Below are 19,718 nucleotides of genomic sequence, written 5' to 3'. Positions count from 1 at the left end.
AAGGTTATGTGCTAACTTAGAATCCAGTTAAATACTTCTTCATTATTTTACATAAAGATTTTAATTTAAGCAGACCTGAAGCAAAACAAGCAGAGAGGGCTTTTTCCAGAGACCTTGCCCCACAAGTTCTGCATCCATATGCAAAGCTTGAGGCTTCAATACCCCAGTTCACATCTGAATGCATGATATCATGCTTGTCCACTTCTTACAAACATTCACAAACGTAGTTGGTAATAACAAAAAGAGAGACAAAGAGAGAGAGAGCTCTTGCACTTGCACCTCTGCTTTGACTTCACAACCCAAATTGAAGCTCAATTTTTTTTTGTTCTCGCTTTAATTAAGCAGACTAAACAGGTTAAACTGACTCTGGGTTTTTTAAGCACGGTGGCCAAAACGTTTTAGTTGGTCTGGTTGGTCTCCGTAACCCCACCCCTCGCCGCACATGTAAGTGGTTTCCACACAGATGAGCTTCAGTATCTCTGGAGTAATGCTCTGAGGACTAACCAAAGTCGTACTCTTTGGGAATTTAACAGATTAATTTGTTCACAAAGATAAAATCAAGCCTTTAAATGTGAAGCACTCAATATTCTTTAACCTCAAATGTTACATCTATGGGATATACTGACATTTAGTCAAAAAGGCAAAGGGCCCACTCAAGAGCCAGTATTTGATTTGTCCCCTCTTGACAAACTGTGTCTTTGGGTTTAAATTGCTTTTTAAGTTAAAGATGACTCATTCATTGATATTTAATTGATTCTATGCTATTCCAAGCATATTAATGAATATCATTTTGCTATTTTGCCAGTAGTCACCCTAAATATGACTAGGGGCGGCTGTAGCTGTAGAGGAAGAGCAATCGCCCACCAATCAGAAGGTCGGTGGTATGAATGTGTATGAATGATTAGAAAAAGCACGTAGTTAAGTAGTTAAGACGTGCTGTATGAATGTGTGTGAGTGGGGTGAATGCGGCATGTAGTGAAGCGCTTTGAGTGGTCAGTTAGACTAGAAAAGCGCTATACAAGTACAAGTCCATTTACCATTTACCAAATATGACAAACTAGAGCTTTAATGCAGCAACAAAAAAATGATTTGCTCATATCTTGTAAATCTTGCCCGTGAATTCTGTGTTGTGACAGCTATTATTAAGTTTTTCCAGAGACAGTGAGCTCTACATGCAGCTCAAAGAGCTGGAAAAGAACAAGCCTACCTTTAGTAAAACTCAGTGGAACATGTATTTTGCTATGGGCTTGCTTTTGCACACTATGGCAGTGGAGGAATTAAATGCATGAACAGGAATAATGAAATTCTAAGTTAACCAAGGAACTTTTAGAGGATATTTTTCAGCTTTTGGGTTAGATAACACACAATCCTATGTGCACATGCTTTAGCACAAAATAATGGCAAAAAAGGAAAGGATAGACTGCTTAAAGCCACACATATTAGTGAAAGACTGAAAAGAGTGAAAGTTTTATGATGTCTGACATTTATAGGCAGATGATTTTCTGCAACAATTTCACAGTTACTCAAGTTTTGCTCTGTTAATGTTTCTCTTTCGTTGTATAACCTTGCATGTTTCAACAAAAGATTCCAACAAAATGCTCACTAAATCGATAAACTGACATTCATTAGATGTACTGATTCAGACCAGTATTATATGTTAATATGTGCATGATTTGAGTCCAGATAATCCAAGTATGTATAAGCACTAAACACCATGGACACACACCAGAACACAAAGTTCTCCTAATTATATACACATGATTGAAATGTGTTTACTTGATTGCAAGTATTTACAAGTGGTATATGGAAAAAGCAGTGCACAAGACTGAGATGTTGACTTCATCTTGGAATTGTTTATCATTGCAAATGTGAAAAGTAGCAAAAGAAGAAGAGAGTAATGCAAATGTCAATCCTCTTCAGGCTACTAGGAGCTTTGTTTAAATGCCAATCAGAGACTGGCTGAGTGGGAAATGGAAATTAAAGCTTAGTGAACAATTCTCAGCAGATGTGACTCATCTCAGAAGTGAATTTGAAATGTGTAATCAAATATTCATTCTGACAGGTTCCTGTCTGATTTATTTTTCTTTTATCCCAAAGAAGAGCATGGGGTAAATGAGTGTCTGGGACTGTGTATTTGTTTGTTTGTGAGTCCTCCAACTTCTTTTGTGTTCATTCGCTAGATTGTTGAAAAGGTGAGTATTATTAAATATATAAATGGCCGATATAAATGAAGGCAGCCGCTGATGCCCTTCATGGGTTCTTAAAGGGGATACTTGCACAACTTAAATGACTACGCTAGTCCATACTCCTGCCAAGAAGGACATCGAGTCTACAGTTTTCTTAAAAAATGTACTCAGCGTCTTGTGAGAGAAATTCCAAAGAGTAGTCCTGCAAATTGAGGGGCCATCTGTTAAAGGTTGTTCCTGGAAAAAAGAAGAGCTTGTGTCTTACTCGATAACCTTCGCAATCAGCGCATCAGTCACTGTATTCGGAGGAATTGGTGTATAACATATATCACTTGCATCCCCTCTTTGTCACAGATGATTATCATCAGTGGAAAGCATAAAGTGAACAGTGATTAGAACTGAAATGTACCCGTTTATTACCTGTGCTTTCTTGAGTAGATTGAGTATAAATTGAGTATATTTCAAGGATGCACAGTACTGCGAATATCATACTATTCCACAATGCTAGCTTATGAAAAATATATATCCATCAAAGCTGGTAATTTGAGTATGTCTGCCTTAATAGCAAAAATAAATTTTGGTTCTCAGAACACCAGAGCTGTTTCAGACACATAATAGGATGTGGGCAAGCTTTATTAACTTTATGAACTTAACTTTATGAATGTAAATATGTTTTCTTCAGTATTCACCACTCCATCCAATGCACGAAACGCAACTGAGAGCTGCTGAAAGTGTGAATGGCTTCATCTTTTCTGCAATCACATGCATATGTTTTTGATTTGCAATTATTAGTTTTTCTGTGGTGACACTCATGTGTTAACTGCTTACTCCATATGTTGACAACCAACAGGAATAATCATTTTGAGCATCATAGGGCAAGAAAGCATGGAATTTCATAGATCTACTCAATGTATGCATGAGCCCTTGATCTCCCACGTGATTTTATTACAAAGAAAGGACCTGATTTGCTGTAAAACCATCACACTCTGACACGGGAGACTCCCACTTGCAAATTTGCTGTCAACTATTACTTTATTATGATTTATATGTGAGATGATATACAGTAAACTGAGACTATACTGTTTGTATCAACATAGTTTGATGTTGCATAAGATACCTGGTTTTCTCTGTAAAGATGGGTCAACATTTGGATCTCTCTTTCTCACAGCACAGCCCACCTTCACTGTTCCCTTGTGTCTACGAGCAGAACAAGTGAGCTGCCGACTTGCCCACAACTTTTCCTCTTTGATGCCATCTTTGAAACTTTGTGGCAACATTTTTAAAGACTACAAATCCATGAACATTTCAGACAAACCGTAGCTACTTATTACTGAGGAGTTTCTTTGAGACTTTTTCTCTGATATCGCTCTAAGCATCTGTCCTGCCTGAGCTTGTGAAGTCACCCACATTCAGAGTTCAAATGTTTAGTATTTAAATATTTGATTGGAATACCTATTACAAAATTATACATTTATGCATTGCCATCCTGTCGAATGCCACAGTATGAATTTTGGTTCATATTTCGCTGCCCTACTGTGTACTGACTCACAAGAGAAAATGGCTCACACAGCTAGACGATGAAACCATGCAGACAAAAGAATGATGTAAGAGAACAAAGTCAATTTTTGGGGAATTTCCCATTCAAGTTCTGACCATAATTTATAACAAAAAGGAGCAACGGAATTACAACATTATGGAACATTAGATCATTTTCCTGACTGTATGGGCAACAATATTTTGGTATCATTTGTTTCATTGGTTTTTAAGGTGGTCATTTTTTGCAGAAATACATTTGTTCCTGAAGAGTTCAACAACTATCAAGTTGCACACTAATGTTGTCTGCAGATTATAGAGGCAAATACCACCTCCATCTGACTTTTAAATGATTCCAGCTAAGGCAAGGGTATGTGTAAGTAAGTGAGCATTTCTGGTGTTTGATGAGCCACATAGACAGCTGAGTGTGTAGCCACAATTCAGTATGTATAAACATAGGATATGCTTCAGGAATGACACTATTTTAAATAGTATAATCATTTGAATAGGTGTGATACAAATTGAATCAGTGCAGTCTACAGTTCTTATTATTTGTCTAAAGTAGATATCCTTGTGCTGCTGTTTGTCTAAGGTTATATTTATCTAACTGTAAGACCTGTTAAGTGCCAGATGTCCATATAGATAAAGCCTTTAAATTCAAAGGTGTACTTCCTTTTACATGACTATAGAAACAACACATGCCCTGAAGTTAGACTTGTCAGTCCCAAAGTTTTCCTCTTCTAATGCAAGTTTTTATTGTGTATTTTACTCTAAATGGGACAACAATCTGTGGGATTTGCATTTAAGGGAAGAAGTTGAACTAGTTCCTGAGGAAAATATCCTTTTATCCGACCCAGAGGCCACAGTCATCTTTTAGATGCATTCTGTGGGTTTAACTCAGACATATAAATGGCAAAACAGCCATTATTTTGATTGTACTCTAGAAAGAACATTCATTCATTAGTGTGGTCCCTCCTGATAATTAAGTTGAACTTTGATGCTTTAGATATTCATGAAATTAGTATATAAAGTATAACAGCTTCACTCCCATCATTTACACGGCAAAGTTTATTTTCTATCAGATTTACCTCACTAATCCTGGTTTTCATGAACTGGCTGGGGTGAAGAAAATTTTGGACATTTCATCCAATCAAAAGGGATTTATGGTTTGTTTGTTTCAAGATTTGGAAAATAGTGCCAACTGATAACCACAAATCGAGGCATCGGATGATATTGCCTCAAAACGATTCTCTTCTGTTTTTGCTCTTGGAAAATGCACTTGCTGACCTCGGTGATCAATTGGTTTTTATTCTTATGTCATATTTGTGCACTATTTTCTATTGGTAGGATTAATCATGCAGAACACTGTCATTTGCAAAAACGAGCACAAATTCAGAAAACAAAAAAGTCCAGATGGGTCATATCATCTGCAAACACATGGCTGATACAATCACTATACTGGGGAGGTGAAATTCCTTTTTTTACTTCAATAGGTCGTGCTAAAGTAGTGACCAATCTACTTTGTAGCTTTTCTGAATAGATTGTCTTGAACAAAGAGCCAAACTGATCTCTTTACAATAAAAATCCATTCATACACACTGACACGTCAATAGCAGCAATTTGTCTGGTTTGTCTGACATACAGATGCCTTCAACACAAAATCTGCAGTTCTATCACATACAGACAAGGGAACAGATTTCAGTATTTTCCATAGATGGGCACCTTTTTTCTGTGTGATTTATGATTTGAAGCACAATTTACCCCAAAGGAATATTTTAAAAGAAGAACATGGTCCTGTCCATAACATTTATTGTAAAATCTTAAATGACTTAGGGAGTCTATGTTAAAAGAGAAATAAAGATAGATAACACTGAGGTTTTCAAAGTGAATAAATACTTTGTTTCAATAGAATAGCAACAGTTTCTCTGAAATAAACTCAGTACTCTGTTTCATCTGAGCAATTTACTGCTGTTTGTTTTAATCCCTATGATCCCAACAGCTTTCTCTTCATAGAATAACCTATTAATATTTTAGTGAACAGGCTACTCAGACAGGGTGGGTCTAGGGAAACGAGTATCAGTCTTTGGTCATTCCATCAACTCTTTTCAAGAAATTGTGAGGGAACATTTCTTATTCCTGTCCAGAAAAAAAAAAAAAAACAGAACGTTATGTCTCTTAAGCTCATTTCTGGATTAACTTTGATCTGGTAATTTTTCATCCAACATCAAGCCACATTTGAACTTTGACTAATAATTAATTGACTTTTATTACTGAATATTTTAAAATTGATTATAGGTTCCTTTAGTGTCAGGTTTACTTTGTGTTTAGTGCTATTATGATGGTTGATGACAAAATGAAGAAATACATAAACAGGTTTTAGAAGACAACTGTAATTTTTTTCTCCTGCTGAAATGACTGCTTTTTACGCCACTGTTTTGTGCATTTTTAAGTTATAAGTCAGCTTTTCCCTAAGGCAAGGAGTTTTCTATACTGGAATCTTAATTTAGCAAATAAATCAAATCCAATTTATTTATTTTTTTAATTAAGGGATGGATGCCCCCATTTTTCTACTTGGATGGAACAACAGACATATTGCCAAGCAGGGACAGAAGATTTACTGTAGGATGACATCAAACAGCTGATATCTAGCTCTGCCTCAACATCAGCCTACATCTTGGCACAGTGCCTACATACTGTATACCCTCTCTGCCCATTCACCAGACCTCTCAATGTTATTCACCATTGTGTATCGACAGCATTTAGATTGCTTTCCATGCTTGATTGATGACAAGGTGAAACAAGTGCACTCTATTCACTCTCTAAGAGAACTCTATCTCTTGTGAAAGAGTCTCCATAATTTATGCAGGTTGCTCTATAGAATCTGTGTTGTTCCATAAGTCCCCCTTTCTTGAATAGCTGAGACACTCTCCTTGTTGGTTTCTTTAGTGTATTTTTGGCCTCAAGGCACTTTTTTAAAACAGGAGCACTCGACCTATTTTCCATGTTCCAGTTTGAGGTGTGAGTAAGTGAGCCAGCAGTTCTATGGTTGCCAAATTAGGCTCTCCTGACCTGCTGGCAAACCATCAATGAAGACTATCTATTAGTGGCAAATTCTATTAATGGAATCAATAACTTTTTGTGCATGTACAGTGATGACAGCTTCTCTGAAAACAGTTGAATGTACAGATAATTAATTGTCTCCCGTTGAAATAACATGTAAAGTGATGGTATTTTTAATTTAGGATCCTTGGGTCATTAATCTTTCCAAGATGCTGCTTGGTGCCTGAGGCCATGTTGTTTTCTGTTTATTTGTTCCTGTATCACTATACATTGCTTTCATGCTTTGTCTCCTCATGTTTTCCCCTTTTGATAGGAAGCAAACCATATCCAGGACACACACACTCCCAACTACTCAAAGCATGTAGTTATGTGAAATGCACTGTTCTACATGAAGCCTCCCAGAGCTCTCAATTCTGTTCATGCGTGGAGAGTAAGTAGGACACATTTATAAACATGCAGACACACACAAAAACTGCTGACTAAAGAGTTTTGTACTGAAGTTCATAGCAAAGTCTTATTTGGTCACCCTTTTTTCACCGGCAAAACTGTATCTGTATCTTATGCCAAGCATTTGATCTGTGGGCTCCAGAACAAGAATCGAGGTCCCCTGGGTTTGACAGTGACAGGCCTGCAAAGCCCAATGGACTGAGCATCAGCTGCTGCTCTCAGAAAAGAGCCATTCTGTCTCTAAAGCTACCCAAAGGGCTGTATGCACTGTCAGGAGGAACAAAAGCATTGCACTGTGCTAACCATGTGGATCCCATAGGTGGAAATCACAGCGATGACATGGGTGTCGAGTAAAATGTTGCTTTAATTATTAAATGTTCATCAATAATTATATATATCACCAAAAAGAAAAAAAAAGTGCACTGCAACGCTATTCAAATAACCCACTGAAAACTGGTTACTTATAAAAAGTGCTATTTAAGAATGCAGTGTTAAGGGCTGAGGTTGTACTTCAAAGACATTGAGGTCATCCATCCATCCATTTTCAGAGTGAAAAGAACACAACTTGAAGCCCTTTCTGTGATCTATCAAATCTATAGTTTATGAATGAAAATTTTGCCAACATTTCTGTTTTAATTAAGGTGAGAGGCGCAAAAGTGGCACATTTGGCACACTTTTGTTGGTGGCAGATGTAATGATTTAAACCATTTTTGTCTGTAGGTAGAGTATAGACCTACAGCCAGCAAGTAGTTCTCTCTTCAAATCTCTTTTTAAATACCTCACTTAATTTTTTGGGGATGCCTTGATCCATCATTGATCATTGATCCATGATGCCATCATTAGATGAATTAAACAAAACTGAGAAGCATACGCAACTTTTTTCAGTTGGGTAGACAAAAGGCTTTTATTTTTCTTATGAGTTGGGCTCCCTCAGCCGTGGCACATCACTCTGAGCATGACACCTTCATCATATATTACACACAGGCAGCCTGATGGCACCAACATTAGCCTGGGGTTGGCAGTGGGTGGTTTGGGGAATCTTACATTGGTTGGCTGCACATGGAACTATATTGATTACCACTCATGTTTCTTTTGAGTCAATCTCCATCACCTGTTGGCTATTTACTCCATTATAGCCATCAGAGATGACAGATGATGGAGACAGCTGGCTGCATGTAGGAGGCTTATCTAAGGCACTGCAGAAATTCCTTCAGGAGATTTAGCATTGTCTCCATCACCACCAGGATTGATAAATGAAGGGAGGCACATCACTGTCACTGGCTGCAACCCACAATTCTCAACCCAAACCTTCCGCTATATACCGCCTTGGGGATCCAGAGACAACAACATTTACTTTGGCTGGTTAAAACACCTGCCAAACAGCTTGGGTTCAAGCTAGTCAGGTGATATGTTGTTTTTTATTTCTTTTGTATACTGCTTAACCATTACTGTGATGGACTGGCGACATGTCCAGGGTGTACTCTACCTCCCGCCCAAAGACAGCTGATATAGGCTCCAGCCCCCCCACAAGTTAAATTAAGCATATATAGAAAATAGATGGATGTTTAACCATTAATACAAAATATTACAGTGTACCCCTATATATGTAGTGAGACAACATTTTTACCTTGTTGGTTCGGTCACTGCAACCCTTAAATCCAACCCCTGGTACTCAAACCCCTGGTATCACTTGACAGCCAATGTATCAAGTCTTTCTCAAGGCGAATCTGACATGCTACATTTTTTATGTTAATCAAACTCCAAAGATGATTAATGTCTTTTCATACTTCTTAATGTGCGCTTTGACAGGGTATCATAACCTTATATTTTAGCCATTATCCAAAATCCCCACCCTCCTGCCAGCGCCAACGTTGCATATTTATTCTCCAACATAATCTAACTTTTGATTGTTCCTCAACAGGCCTGGAGATGCTGGTTTGAGGCTCTGTGGGGAGCGGAATTCACTCAGCTGGTGTCAGCCAGATTCATTTTTCCTCCCAGAAATGGAGCTCGGTCAGTGCTCAGCTCAGCCTAAACCCCCTAGTGCTTTCGCCAATCTATCAAGTCCATCAGTGTTTCATGTAGCCTGGAGGACACTGGCTGACAGCCCGAATGAGCTCACTCTTCCCCCTCCTCGTCCTCTCTCTCCGCCATTGCCATCTCTCCTTGTGCATAGGCCTGTCTATGCTCAGTGGCTGTCTGGACTTCCCCTTTTTAGCTAGACTGTCGATTTATGTTTTAGTTGAAAAATCTCATCACTTTACAGCTCTCTGTGAGAGCAAAACGTAAAGCAAGGAAACAACAGCATTACCTTCATCACAACCTTTTGAAAAATTAGCTAGAAATACTATAGTGGGAAGGGCCATATAAAAGTAGCAGAGCTAAGTACAATGCTTCCCTAATCCAGTTCCTGGTATGGATCACTGTTGCATGTTAAAACCTTTTTTCCTATCACCATATTTCTGGTCTGTATTCATGCTATCCTCTATCAGTCAACTACCGGCTATGACTATTTAGTATAAGCAATGGCTGAAAAAAACTGAATAGCTGAGAGCTGAAATTTGCCATGGCTTAATTTTTTTAGCCAACTATGAACAGGACAAAGAAGGTGTAAACATAACAATGACACATTAGCATCCCGATATGTTTAACATGTTAGCAACTACGTTTTTATTCAAACAGTAGGTATAACAAAAGCTGTTATCTGCAAGGTCGTGTACGTTTTTGTTCTGCGCCATTTTCTGACGCTGTGACTTACTTTGCTACAGTTAGCTTGCTGTTAATGTTTTTGTATTGGAAATTAATCTGGTGAAAAACAGGTGCAACACAAAATATTTCCCCTCATGGAAAAGCTAAGCACAACATTTCTTGATTTTAACAAACAAAAGCTAGATCATTCAAGATATCATATTATGTGTGTGGGGGATTAAAAATGACTGCTTGGTCATTAAGCCCGAAATCCATACCAGAGGGAGACACACTGCTCCTGCACCCCCAGAAATATGTTTTCAGGGGTCCAGATTATCTTTCCTTGGTTGTCAACACGACCATGGCATTCATGTTTGCATGATGGGAACTTTAATGTTTTTTTTATGACGATTGGAAGAAGTACCCCCTGTTTTCTGTGAGAGCTGCAGGTGATCATAGTTCACAGAACTCAGTTCATCATTATTATTCAGCTTATTTTGGAATTCCCTTTTTTTGATGAAGCAGCTTTTTTTTTCAGTTAGAGTAACAAGAAACATTGCAGTGACCACAAATGGATGGCTTGTCTTTACAAGAAAGATAGAAGCCCTTGATGCTAGAGCTGTAAGTGCCACATTTTAACCCAACAGAGATGGAAAAAAGAATAATCCTCTGTTCAAAATCTCTGTGCTATGAACTTCCAGAAGCAGCATACTTCTGACGCAACTTCTGGACAAAATTTCATTTCATGTGATTCTTCAAACAAGCTTGTTTTTCGGGGGGGTGCCCTTATATGGTACAATGAAGACCCTGTTTTGTATCCTGATGCTTGTGATGTTTGGTTGGCTGCTGAGCTTTAAAGGAACAAATTTACACAGACTGTGATTACACTAAAAAAGGGTTGCCACAGTGAAAAGTGCTTATGATCATGTACTTGGTCCAAAATCAGGAAGTGGATTGGGGCTATTCTAAGAGGTCCTTGCACTCCTTCTCTATCTGTTGTTCCTTAGGTGTTGCATTGAAGTTTTTCAAGGAATATTGACCACTTGCACTGTTATGTCAACAATATAGTCAATATAGGTGACTTTTAAAAAAAAAAAAATTACCCAGACCAAAAGGAGACTTAACAACGCATATCAATCTGATTTGAACTGTTAGACTTGAATGTTTCATTACAATCTTTAGGCCAGTTAAAGATAATAGTTTATTAAGCTTATTAAGATCTAGTTTCTTGCTACAGTGAATGTAAGACTACTGCTTGCTATGCGCTTTAACAAACTCTGGTGCTTTAGCGAAAGATACTATACTTGACAAACAATTTGAATTGAGTACTGAATGCCAGTCGTATAAATCTACTCATAAACAGATGATATTAGGGTCAGGAATACCCACTTTTACCAACTTGACCTGCCTTGAGCACTACTTCAATGCCAAACTAGTGGATACAAAATCATTGAATTGGATAGAATCAATTTACTGTCTTGTGTGTAAATTGTACCAATGTGAAATTAGTTAAACCAGCCCAAATAAAATGAAGCAGACGCAACCCGAGTAAATGGCTTAAATCAACCCTAATGGATTAAGTAGACCCAATACCAGTTTGTTAGGCTTGAATAACACAAACGATTGATGATGAAATAAAGCTATTTAAATGAGGTCACATTCCTTTTTAGAGCTTTGCAGAGTCATAAGAAGGTTTTTTTTTTTATTATTATTATTGTTTCTGAGCTACCATACAAACAATCTTGACCTGGGGATGTTACCAATCATACACATTCACTCATGGCAGAACACAGTCTCCATCTATACTGTAACTATTAGCAGCAGAATCACAGCATAGCTTGTGAGAGTTAAAGTCAAAGCTTGGCAAAAATAGGTTACAGTAACAAGGACATTGGTTTGAATTTGTTCACTAGTTCAATAATTCCTAAGCTCATCCATCTTATACTTCATTGATTATGTAGAACCAACAAAATTAATCCTTTAATAAACACAAATTAGATACATTTATGTTGTACAAGAGCATCTCTATTGAGTCAATCAAACAGAGCCAAACAACTTGATTGACTTGATAGAAATGTGCTTTTGTAACATGAATGGATTAAGTTTATGTGTGTTAAATGCACTCAAATAGTTCACTAAGGCACATGTTTGATTCACTATATATGCTTGTCAACATAATTCATTGGTTCAGTACATGTTGTTCAAGTTCATTTGACTCTGTTTCAATTTACCGGTATGTAGAACCAACAAGAATGAATTAATTAACAGACCTAAACTCAATCAAATTAGCGATGCAAACATAATTGTATTTATTCAATCTGATATGTGCCTTTATGTTATCCATCAAATTTTTCAAAGATGTCGGATTACCAAAAATTAAAATGCACCATGAGATCTAACATCTGAAAATATTTTTGGATTTTAAGAAAGGAAGGGGCATTGGATAAAAGTTTGTCCAACAACAAATAGGTAAGATCTGAACCCTCATCTGGTGAGACGTCATATTCAACCCTGATGCTAATACAGCTAGCACAAGCAATAACAACATCAACAAACAAGATAAAGATACTAACATTAAAGACTATTTCCAACCACAGCTGAGCCACAACTTGGTAGAGTCAATGATTACTACAGAATCTATTGCCCAATTTCTGGCTAAAGATTTAAAGCTAAGTTAAAAGTGATGGAGTGACAAAGACATGTGTCAACAGGGAACATGGAAAAGTATACGGAAGCATAGCACAGATCCAGTGGGTAAGCTGATGTGAACATATCGAAATAGTGCAAAAAGATCCAAGAGTTATTTTCAAACTGGCTGACAGATAACAGGCTGGCGGGCAGGCAGGTTGACTAACTGACAGGCAGGACTGACAGATTGGTTGGAGCTGAAATCAAGAACGAGGAAGGAAGACAGGGAGGATTAGACAGGCCAGAGATCAAAAAGGCAAAAATCCAAAATTTCACTGAGTACAAATGGCAGCCGTGACTGTTGTTACTGGACTGGTGTAAACAAGAGTCTGGCGAGGAGAGAAAGAATTACCAGCATATGTGGCAGGATAATGAGCAGGGTGTCAGAGACCAACTCTACAGCAAACAGAAAGACAAGGGAAAACAGACAGGTGCATATGAGGAAAAAAAGCAAATCCAGCAAATAGCTAGGAGCATGACATATGACATGCTCTCAGGAGGATGAACTAGGATGAAGTTGGTAACATTTTAATAATCATGTGCCTTTTCATTGCACCTATTTGATTGTTTCCAATCTGTTTATTTGTCTCCACAAGCTACGGAGCAAATTAAGAATCCATCTGGAGAACCTTTAGTATTCATCTGATGAATTTTGTATATCACATTACTTTTTTCTTGTTTTTTGTCTCCAGCAATTCTTGAGGGAAATGTCTGGCTCAACAGTTTCTAACTAAACTCGTGGGATTATGTCTCTTTCTGCTGTAACCGCAGTCTGCAAATATGCTCCCAGGTCTGAAATCTATCTATTTAATGAACTGGAGAGCTGAGATATGATACTCCATGAAAATAGCCCAAGCACTCCTCTTCTCAGGTAGTTGTTTTCCAAAGAGCAGCATATTCTTCTTCCTCTCCCTTTAAAGGCTCGATGCTCACTCATCATGACTATCAAGGGCAGCTTTTAACATGGTCCAATGTTAAATCAGTATTCCTGTACTTAAGACACTCATGTGCTTTCTTGTCTCTTGAACAACTCTAAAGTTAACTGAGGGCACTTTTTCCAAATACTTAACTGTAATTAAGAGTAAAATTAGACCACCAAATAATTTACATTTCACGATCTGATTTTAACAATTAAAACATTAAAGGGACTAAACAGCAATATTTACATGTTTAAGCTAATTTATATACAGAATTTGTGGTTTTTCATTAATGTTTTCTTCTATTAATCTCAGCTTTAGCTCTCCTAAAGGTATATCAGTATTTGTTTAAATGAATTACTGTGATTGGACAAGAATAAAAAGAAAAACAGAAGCAACACAATTCATTTTAACTTAAAGAGAGATTTTTTTGTGCTTTGGAGCATATTTTGGGCACAGCTGGCATTGTGCTGTTCTTCTCTCCTCTCCAGTGAAGTTTGTCGTAATTAGTTCCAATCAACACAATTCTCCAATCAACACTTGCCATCACTGAGTAATTGTTAGTGAACAATTAACAATAAAAAATGAGCACATTTTCACACCAGAAAGGAAAAATGTTATCAATTAATATGATGGTTAAATATTCTTTTACTTATCCATGCCTGAAATGATCTTTGAGGACAAAAGCTTTCAACTAAATGTATCTGCAGAGTTGGACGTACAGCATGTCCCTTAGTGAAGTGCCGTTCGGCTTTCTAGGTTCTCTGCACTGAGCAGATGAACCCGTTATGTCTGCGCAGAGAAAAAACAGGAGGTGGACTCCTTTTTCTGCTGGCACTATAAATGTTTTTTTTTCTTTTTCTTTTCTTTAATGCCAGCTGTATTTAACCTGTGTCACAGAAGAAGGGCAAACTGCACAGAGCACTTTCATGACTGCTCTCCTTTCAGCACAGCCAGAGTCTTTTTCTTTTATTTCTCCTTTCATCATCGGTCAGAGAGCTGCTTTGCTTACACTATTTGAACTGCCGAAGATTACTGACTCATTACTGACTGCCTCTCACTTGTGGGATTTTCTCTCCAATGTGTGTGCTTCGTATGCTTTGATAATTTGCTTTTGATATACAATACAAAGTAAGAAACATCAACACAGTTTGCAGTGTATAATTTGAATGTCAGTGCAGTATACTGGGAGAGCTACCCACCTGCTGTCGCTTTGTTTTTAACTTACAGACATGAAAATAGTTTAGATCATTAAAAAACTGCCACCAATAAAGGAAATAAGCCTTTTTCTTAAACGCACCACTGTTTTCCCTCTCACCAAATACAAAGATTAAAACTGAACTACTGGCATGTGTTTAATTAGAAAAGTACAGTTTTTATGGATCATGTTCACGTTCCCTCATCTTTTCACCCTTAAGATAAAAAGGAAAAAAAGATGGTGAGATGACCCAAATGTGTCTGTGGTACAATCTCAGCCCCTCACACTGCCTCCTTACATGAGACTTTCTTATACCTTGTGAATTACTCATGGAAGGATCCTTACATCTCACTGCACTGCAGGACTGAGAGGTTCGGGAGGTCTTGTGTCCCCACAGCCATAAGGCTTTTTAACAGTGACTGCTGACTGTTCTCCTCACATTTATTTTTTTTTTCCATTGTAAATATCTTAATTGAGCTACACGACAATTTGAATTTCCCCCACAGGGAATGAATAAAGAATTTTTCTACTCTATTCTATTTCTATTATAGGGCAGCATAGTGGCTTACAGGTAACCATGGAAACTCAGCTGCAATGGACAGTGATGATGATCAACAGCATGAAACCAAGGCATGAATGTTTTTTTCCTTTTCTGAATCAACACAGGGTGCATAAAGACCCTTTCTAACAGTCAAATTTGCAAAGGATTTGTTGATGTTTGAGGTCCCATTTTCATATGGTCAGACATCGTCCAACAGTTATGGCAGCATCCCAGTAGGAGCTGCAGTATTGGCCGATGGGAAGTGAAAAAGAGCTTTTTGAAGATTGAATATTATTTATGCCGTCAAACATCATTTCTAAATGATTTGTGGAAGTGTTTCAGTGTTGGTGGATATATTTTTTCCAACAAGGGCTGAATAGTATACATAGTGACGGTTCTCTCTGAAGGTGTCCACTCAGCAGGCTTCTCTTTATCTGCACACTGAATGTGTTCCCCTTTGTTTATTCATTCATTTCCATGTGGCCAAGAGCTGTCACTTTGATGAAGTGGTGCTGTAACTGGCCAATTGTTTTCACTTGATAGGACAAGTCTCAAATGCTCTGAACTTAAACATCCTGCTTGTCAGGAGGGCTTTGCCATTCCCATGCTTTTTAGAAGCCAACATGAGGGCTGCTGTCAATTTCATCCGCACCGGCTACCGCACCTGATTTCCCTGGGGTTTTTCTAATAAGAGTCTACCAGAGGAATTTGAGCTGTTTGCCTCAATTTCATCCCCACTGCACAGAATGCTGCATTCCAGAAGGAGTTTAGGAGGAGTGTTGTCGAGCTTTTTACTTTAGTGGTGAGGATGTAACTGGTGGATATGAGGAGGTGGTGAGGTCTTGGAGCTGCTGATTCAGTTTGACTCTTGACGCAGAGACCGAACTTGACTGGTTTGGACCAGTGTAGCTGGAAAAACTTTTCATATTAGGTGCTTTGCACCAAATAATTTTATCAAAAGTTTCATCCCCTGCATGAAAAGGTATTACCTCCAGTAGGGGTCCTTAGGCAAGACCCCCTTATCCTATCTGCCTACCTGTAAGTTGCTTTGGATAAAAGCGTCTGCCAAATGCATAAACATAAACAAAAGTTTGCCATTTGTGATGATATTTCAAGAAATCTTAATACTTTCTGTAAGCATGAAAGAGCCGGTTACTCTTTCATACCCTGCAAAGTGAAAATAAGCTATGTACACTATCATAATACTTTTAAAATGTAGGACTTTTCTAAACAACTTAGGGCAAGAAAAACATGGGTGCTACTGTAGTCCAGAAATATCCATTACCCAATGCAGGCCACTCTGTGTTGCGACAATCTTACCCATGTTGCTGTTGAATTGGATTCCAGTTTAATACGACAAACTCATCGGTGTAAACTATGCAAGGTCACTACTCGCATAAAAAATATTACTATTGACAAAGGAGAAACAAGGAGTGAAGGTCAGCACGTAAATATCGAACTGGAAGAGTCAAGTCATGTCAAGAGATGTCAAGTTAAATTTTAGCATTAAACTAGGCCTATCTCACCCTGCCAACTCCCTAATGTGTGATGACAGATACAATGAAGACTTATGATGACATGTGGTGTCACATTTTCAGTTTGGAAGTTGGAGAAATAAGTGTTATAATATGTTATAATAATCCAAACATAATGACAGTTGAGTATCTTTATAGCTGTGTCTCAAGGCTGTAGAAAATCACTTTATATTGAAAGGATTACTTAAAACGTAGCTAAATTTAGCTAATGTAGTAGCTGATGTTTGTTACAGTATGTTGAGCTGCATCTGATTGAACATTATGTTTTGATTTCTCACATTTGCTTTTGTATTTGCACATTCCTTGCACATTTTTTCACTGTTAAAATGTGTCTTCTTCACGTTGTCACCGTTAACAATGAAGTGTTTTGTTCTGATGAAACTGGGTCCCACCATCAACCTCACAGGTGTTGACTATACTGACACTCTGTCTACAACTGCCATCATAATCAGCCAGCTGTCAAACTGCACCCGTTATATATTTCAAAACAGCTCAAATCTGCAGAATATTTTAGCATGAATTTCCACTCCAGTGAAACAAAACAAAAAAACAAACAAAAATTTATAGAGGTCAGAAATCAGCCAAATATCTATTCGTGGATTCATGTGCCATTGGGAATGTATAGTCTTCTCACTTGTCTCAGGGGATGGAGGGGAAGAAGAAAACAAATTATCAAGCTCTTTTTTTCACCTTTTTTTGTGTATTGTTGGTGCATCAGTAACCATGGTGAGGCCTGCAGAGTTGAGTCTGGAGCTGCAGCTATAATCATCTTCCTCTGGCAGTTGCGGTGGGTTGTCGACTTGCTCGAGTTACTTTGGCAGAATGAACAAAGAGTGCGGGAGGCCCAAGGTACCCTCGGCATCTTGTGAGATTCCATTGCTGACCAGTCTCATGCAGACATCCTTAGTCTGTTCATTCCTCTATCCGTAAGCCAAATGAGCATTCCAGTTGAAAAGAAAATGCAGTGGTTTATTGGTCAACCATATGATAATGTTGTTTAAAAATGTAAATCAATTCTCCTTCTAACCAGCAGAAATCTGTTCATCAAAAGAAATATCTTAATAGAATAAAAAAATCCATTATTTTCAATAATCATGGACTTTAATTGAGGTATTTCTCATCAATTCAACCCCTTAAAATCATTGAGAAGGTAGAATAATTTAGTTTTTAGCCCACAATAAAATGGACTAAAAAGTCAGTCTGCACAGCACATTTAAAAGGCATGATACTCAAGTGAGTGGCCTGGTTCCCACACTTGTTTTTTCTTTTTTTTTATTTAAATTATATCCAATGTATTCCTGAAAACAGACAAAGAAGTGATCCACACCAAAACGAATCCTTATCCTCTCCTGCCAGGGGTAGTATTTCCTCCCAGGACTGAAAGGTAGTTAACTGTTAAGTGTGACCAACAATTACCTTCGTGTTTAACAGCTTCCCTTGAGAAGGTAAAAGATAGATGAACTGTATATATTGCACAGCACAAAGTTACCGCTCACTATAGATTTCTATCTCATTCTTCCAAACAGTTGCCACTCTGTCTTGTTTCTCAAAAATATGCAGCTTTGGCCAGTAAATGTTTTATTTCAGTAAGGGGACAGTGCAGGTTTACAGGAAGATGGATGGATTTTTCTGCTCCCACCTGTTTGACAGTGGTTGTTTGGGCAAGGTGCGAGGTGTTGTGGGAGTGTGAAGCCTCAGCTGCTCTTTGCAGATACACAAGCCTGGGCTTTCATGCCCAGACCCATCAAAATGGCCCCGTCAGGCTGCTATCTCCTGGGACTCAGTGCTGCAGTATAGGAGGATTAAAGCTTTTTATGAAGCATTTTCGCAGCCAAAGGTGTGCGCAATAGCAGCTTGTGTGCCATTTTCCACAACAAAGGTGAACTTAACTGCACTGGATAGTAAAAGCTGGGGCGGTGCAGAATGGAATTTCTGCATCCAATTGCATCCAAATTAATTGGACTATCAAGGGACAGAGGCTTTTGGGGAGGGAGGGGGAGGGGGGGGGGGGTTAACCTATTGTTCAACATCCAGTTAATTATGCTCACAGAGAGGTGTAGTAAACTGGGCCAGATTATACTCTTCTGTTGACTGTTCTATTGTTTTGTTGATGTTGATGTTTGTTTGAAGTTGATGCAGGAGTTGTGAGACTTAAGGACACATACCAACTGAAACCTGTGTGCGCATTAAATCAACTGCATTCCAGTTTTTACATTTCAAATCTTCTGTTTGTTTATCTGCAGTGCTTCACTGATGAAAATGCACGGTCAAGATACGGTACAAGCTGTAACAGCATCATCAAATTTAGCTGACAGTCTGTGACAATTAACAATCCCTTTGGCCCATGTGTGATAAATTGCATGTAGAAGAGGGCCATTTGTTATAGTCTTATCTTTGAGGCTGCTGTTAAGAAGACTGAATTATTCATTATCAGACAGTGCTGGAAAAGAGTGGAAACCAAACAAAGATTATGGTTTCAGATATGCTACCTCACACCGGGGTTCATTTGCATGCAGTCTACCTGAGGACATACTGGTGTGTTTGGTAACCATTTGTGTAGATGTTCCCAAGAAGAAAAAAAAAATCTGCTCAAACTGATTATGGGGCCAAAATCTGATAAATTCAGTCTCTGTTGCCATGGTTTTGAGACAAACCAGATCATTTTAAATCCATGAACTGAAGAATAGTTTATGTGATTTTTCTGGTGGTTGAAGTGTTGTACACAACATAAATAAACCCCTCTAAAAAAATTAATCTTCAAACTACACATCCTACTACTAAGAACCACCGAACAATAAAGTGTAATTGCTAGTGCAACATCTGTTCACTCCTTTTTGTTATGACTGGTGGTCCCGATGAGCTCATATAGATGCTGTCCGTGACTCAGCTGTGTGGAGGCTCTGCCATCTAGCGGTTCTCTACAAA

Source organism: Leuresthes tenuis, unplaced genomic scaffold (assembly GCF_036924035.1).
Source record: "Leuresthes tenuis unplaced genomic scaffold, fLeuTen1.0.hap1 SCAF_6, whole genome shotgun sequence".
Classification (NCBI taxonomy): domain Eukaryota; kingdom Metazoa; phylum Chordata; class Actinopteri; order Atheriniformes; family Atherinopsidae; genus Leuresthes; species Leuresthes tenuis.
Note: the sequence above shows the minus strand (reverse complement) of the source record.